Raw genomic sequence first — 6000 nt, 5'->3', positions numbered from 1 at the left:
GGAGCTCATTCTAGGGTGGGCAGTTAGTTGGTTTAAATGAAACATATATATTAAGAAAGTTTTGCATTTGATTTCTGTAGCATGAACCAAAGTATAGCAATTTTTCTCCCTGCAGTCATGTTTAGCTCAGTGAGATGTCAAAGAAATACGCATGTGTGAGTGTGAGTGTGTGTGTGTGTGTGTCTGTGTGTGTGTGTGTGTATGTGTGTGTGTGGAGAGGGAGGTACTTCAAGAAGCCCATCCTGAGGTAGAATGTTTATTCAGGAGTGTGGAGGTTAAAAGAGGTTTCCGGGTGACCCATGTGTACTGCATGGTTCTGCAGCGAAGGCCCTCCCCCTCCCCCACCGCAATTTCCTTTGGCAAAAGGCAACTTCCTGTATCATGTTTAGTTCTGACCACATTTGGCCTCTGAACATGAGCTCAGAATTTAAATAACTACATCTCTAAAAGTACCTCTTTGTTGTCACGAGGTATCTTGGTGGCTTTTCTCCCCAATAACAACTCCTTGGATAAGGTTACAGAATTGTAGTATCTCAGAGTTGGAAGTAGCCTTTGGGGCCATCTTTGTGGTCTTACCCACACCTGAGCAAAACCCCCCTGTAAAAGATGCCCACATCTCTGGGCCTCACCTTCCTCATCTGTAAAATAATAAGGTTGGACTAGTTGGCTTTTAAAGCCTCTCCTAGCTCTAAATTTAGGTGGCTCAATGGATAGAATACTGGGCCTAGAGTCAGGAAGACTCATCTTCATGAGTTCAAATCCAGCCTCAGACACTTACTAGCTGTGTGACCCTGGGCAAGTTACTTTACCCTGTTTGCCTCAGTTTCCACATCTGTAAAATGAGCTGGAGAAGGAAATAGCAAATCACTCCAGTATCTTTGCCAAGAAAACCTCAAAGAATGGGACACAACTTGAACAATAACATTTATATATATAGTGCTTACTATGTGCCAAGCACTGTGCTTTACATTTGATCCTCATAGCAGCTCTTGGAGGTAAATACTATTATTATTCCCATTTTATAGAAGAGGAAACTGAGGCAATCAAAAGTCAAGTGTTCAGGGTCACACAGCTAGTAAGTACCTAAAGTCAAATTTGAACACAGGTCTTCCTGAATCCAGGTCCTGTGCTCTCCCCATTGCAACCTTTCAATGAGAATGTTTTTGTGTTCAACTCCAAAAAGCACATGTTATATCAAATATTCTACAAAGATTGTGAACATTTCTTTGGAACTGAAATTAGTCACATCATCCTTTCCCCTTTGGCTGTATCAAACTGAAGAGAACTTTTCAGAAAAACAAGCCAGTGTTAGCCACTGAGAGCAGAAGGAAAATTTAACACTTAACATTCAGAGTTAGCAAAATCTAATGCTCTGTGTCTAAAAATTTCACTATGTTCTCTTTACAGTTAGACCTAATTCCAACAATAATCAGAAAGGCAACTGCACTTGGATATAAATTACCCAGGTTAACAAAGTTTTAGCTTCAAACCAAAGAAGAGAGCCAATCTTGAAGCTAGGAAGACCTGGGTTCAAATCCTACCTCTGACACATAATGGCTATGTGACCCTAGACAAGTCACTCAACCTCTCAGTGCTTTTGACAACTCTGTAAGATTACGAGTTGCAGAGAAGGTGCCAGTCCACATTGGCACCAATAATTCCCTCACCTAGGAGTTCCCTATTCCAATGAAATCATAGATCTAATCCGTTGAGGTAAACAATTTGCTGGAAAAGGTATGGTACAGTGGGAAGATTATGAAATTTCCTATTAGAGGACCTGGGCTTGAAGCCCAAGTCTGACACTTACTGCCTATGTCACCTTGGGTGGGTCACCTTTCCCCACTGTTTAGGTCAGGCTATGAAAACTCATGGAATGAACAAATGGAGAAGAACTGTTTCCTATATTTAAAGAACTGTTCTAAGCTCTGAGGATATACATGGAAAAGTAAGGTCATCCCTCCTCTCAAGGAGCCCATATTCATTTTACCAAGGAAGGCTTCAGATGTTCAAAATGGCAGGTGGCCTACTGCTCACGACGTCAGGTCAAGTCCAATTACAACATGCAACAAAGAAAACTCACTATATTCTGCACTAAGGAGACAAAGAAAGGCAAATCCACAGTCCCTGCCTTCAGGAAGCTCATAATCTAAAGACTATATAAATGCAAAACACTTACAGAGTAGGGAGAAGGTCATCTCAGGGGAGACACTACATCTGAGATTCCATCTCTGTAGACACTCATTCCCATCATAGTTTTACTTCAGTAAACACTCTTTATGAGCTCTTTACAGCAGCCAGGTGGGGCTGTGGACAGTTAGACTTGAGTTCAAATCCAGCCTCAGACTCGTACTAGGTGTATGACCCTGGGCAAGTCACTTAACCCTGTTTGCCTCAGTTTCCTCTTCTGTAAAATGAGCTGGAAAAGGAAATGGCAAACCACTCCAGTATCTCTGTCAACCCTAAATGGGGTCACAAAGAGTTGGATACGACTGAATAATAACAACAACACATAAGCTGTTTTGGCCAAAATAATTCCTGCATTTGGTGGCTAGCCTTCTAGTGATAAGCCTCTCCAAACTTAGGCTGATCTTTGAATGATAAACAGACATTCTGTCACTGGGCCCATTTTCAAAGCCTTTCCTCTTATCAGAGCTTGTGTTCCGTGAACATAGCTTTGCAGAAGATGAGGAAAAGCATCAGAGTAGAACTATTAACTGAAAAGATGTTCAGACCTTCTTCAGCTAAGGCTGAGACATATTTTCATTTTATCAAGGGTTCTTAACCTGGAGTCTGTGAACTTTTTTTTTTTACATTGGGGGTGGGGTGAGGCAATTGGGGTTGTGACTTAGCCAGGGTCACACAGCTAGTAAGTGTCTAAGGCCACATTTGAACTCAGGTCCTCCTGACTCCAGTGGTCTATACTCTACACCACCTAGCTGCCCCCAAAATATTTTTAACAACTTTGTTTTAATATAATTACTTTTCTTTGTTATCTTTTGTATTTTATCATTTGAAAACCCTGCCCTGAGAAGGGCAAGACTCCAAGGGCAAGAGAAGGGAGTAGACTCCACCAGACTGCCAAGGGGCCATGATACAAAAAAGATTAAGAATTCATGAATTACATGGAGATTTCCACATAGTTTATTTTAATGGAAATCAGGACTGTACCTCGCTCCCCAAAACACATGGATCTATTAAAAATGCCCTCCGGAGAGGTTGCATGAAAATATTTTATTGCTTCATTTCATAGGAATGAGGCTTTTGACATTCATTTATATTTTCAAGGTACCTTTAAAATGGTAGATGGGTTACTACTGAAGGCCCTGGGGGAAAAACTAGAAGGATTAAGGGATTTTTTTTCTTTTTATTGTCAGCCCAAAATATTTTTTCTAAGTTTTTTTTTTCAGGGATGGTGAATGAAAAATCACAAAGAAAGTGTTTTTTCCTGAATTATTCCCTTTTTTTTTTAGGTCTTTACATCTCCAATTACTCCAAATGAGACATGTCTATATTCTGTCAATTAAGTAGGAAAAGCCAAATCTGTTATTTGACACTATGGAGACACAAAACAGACGTTGGTTGGCTGAATTTATTTTATTTATTTTTTTAACTCTCAAGGGGTTAGGTTGACTAACTTTAGATCAGAAGTTAACCTTTTTTCCTTCTCATAGACCCATTTGGCAATTTGGTGAAGCATATGGTTCCTTTCTTAGAATAATGTTTTTAAATGCATAAAGTAAAACATGTAAGATGACAAAGAAAACCAATCAAACTGAAACAGTTATCAAAATATTAAAACAAATGAGTCCCCAGATCCTAGTTAAGGGCCCCTTAGTTGAGATACAGCCATTTTCCATAAAGCAGATGGAGATATTTGCCCCAGTCTGTGGGAAAAGAGAACACTTAGAAATCAAGAAGATGCAGCCGCTGTTTAGTGGTTAACAGTAAGTCATTTATGTCCTGTAGTGCATTCTGAAAGTCAATGAAGAGATGAACAAAATGGAAAGCAAATAAAGGGGGGGGGCATTAAATTAATAAACAAAATTAGGAACTTCTTTGGGAGGGGCAGGAAATGTAATAAACTAGACATTCTGTTCCAATGGCAGCTCCTTGAGGGCAAGAAATGTCTTTCTTTTTGGCTTGTACATGTTTCCTTCCGCATAGCAAGCGCTTAACAGATGCTTATTGATTTGTTGACTTGACAAATCATTAGCTAGTGTGATTTTTTTTAAAAAGAAAGAAGAAAGCCAAATTACCAGTACCAAAAATAAAAAGAATTAGTAACAAAATAAAGATGTTGATTTGGATTGTGTTCCAAAGTGTGGACAAAAAAAAAAAATGGTGCCGAAAATACTTTTTTTTTTTAGGGGAAGTTTCTTTTTTTTAAATTGGATTTCATTATTATCTTTTGGGTTTTTTTTTATCATCTACATTTCTCCCTATAGTCTTTCCCAGAGCCATCCCTTATAACAAATAATTTTTTCAAAGAAGAAGAAAAGGAAAAAAAATCTGACATTATATGCAGTGAAACATTTGTGAACCCCTACCTCTGCAGTGGCAGGAATAGTATGGAGGAAAGGATGGCCCCTCCTTGACCTTTTTTTTTCTGAGCCCCACAAGCCCCTGGGCCTGCTGTGAGCACATGGTTCTTATTATAGTTGCTTAAATGTGCATAGAACATTAAGGATTGAAAAGTGTTTTTATTCATCTCTATAAGGTATATAACAAAAATCACTATTCTCATTTGACAGATAAGGAAACTGAGGCTCAGAAAGATTAAGTGACTTGCCCAATATCCCAGTAATTAGTGGCAGAGTTGAAATTCAAATTCAGGACAGCATTGATCACTATATCACACTAATGTGAGAGTAAAATCAATCAATTAGTTAATCAAAGCATTTATTAAGTGCCCCCTGCGTGCCAGGCACTGTTTGGAAAGGGCTAGGTGACAGTAGAGCAGATGTGGGCATGATTGTTCAGTTCAGTAGTGAAATAAAATGTGATTAGATATTATTTTACCCACTGATCATTTTCCTACCTGGTATAGAAATATATATATATTTTAACTACATTGAGCATCAGAATCACTGCTGCACTTGTGTTCAGACTCCTGAGACATCCTTTCTTTTTTTTTAGCTATTTCATAGTATTTTTTGTGTAGAAATTTTTAAAGTGTTATGTTTATGATACTATTATCACAAAATAACCATTCAAAATAATGCCAATAGTGGATAGAGGGCACACCTTAGAGTTATGAAAACCTGTGCTGAGGTCCTGACTCTGACTCATATTGTGTGATCTTGGGCAATAACCTTTCAGTGCTGCCAAGAAATTCTCCAAGATGATAAATAACCAAGTTGCAGATAGATCTGTGTGGGTGAAAGGAGCTGCCATGCTGGGAGTTCCTCACATTGATCAAATCACAGATTCACACCAACATATTTCTTCCTTTGTGTATGTATGTGTGTGTATAGATATATAGATACACACACACATATATATATACATGTATACATATATGTATCTATGTGTATGCATATAGTCGTATGTCTATATGTATCTATATGTATACACATACATACACACATGGATGTACACCTGTATCTTAATCTATCTATCTATCTAGATCCATCTATATACATAACTTACACTTATGGCTTAGCTAATACCCCAGTTTCAAAGGTAGGCTGAGTGTCTACACCCTTAAACTATAGGTAATAAGCCCCGACCAGTGAGCTACCCTTCAATAGTTAGCTAGTGGACCTAGTTAGGTGAAAGCAAAGATATTTATTAAGATGGCATAGTTAGAACAGTAGCTACATAACATTTCTCCCCTCTCTATAAACCAGAACTCTATAAATCCCCAAAATACATCATCTGTAGCACAAACATTGTGTAAACTGGTAGTGAGGCACACACATAGGGAATATCTATGACCAAGGCAATTTATTCTCTGCAGTGCTATAGGGCCGCAAGTCCTTTCTCTTCTTGTGGAGTCTG

General features: G+C 38.5%; 1 protein-coding gene across 4 annotated transcripts in view; it reads left to right on the top strand.

The window, feature by feature from the left end:
- Positions 1-6000, top strand: part of SLC16A14 (solute carrier family 16 member 14) — an 80226-nt gene that overhangs the window by 50818 nt on the left and 23408 nt on the right. The gene's annotated exons all lie outside the window — the stretch shown is intronic.

This window comes from Vombatus ursinus, unplaced genomic scaffold (genome assembly GCF_900497805.2).
Source record: "Vombatus ursinus unplaced genomic scaffold, bare-nosed wombat genome assembly UNPS02014810.1, whole genome shotgun sequence".
NCBI lineage: Eukaryota > Metazoa > Chordata > Mammalia > Diprotodontia > Vombatidae > Vombatus > Vombatus ursinus.
This window is presented reverse-complemented; position numbering and strand designations above follow the sequence as displayed.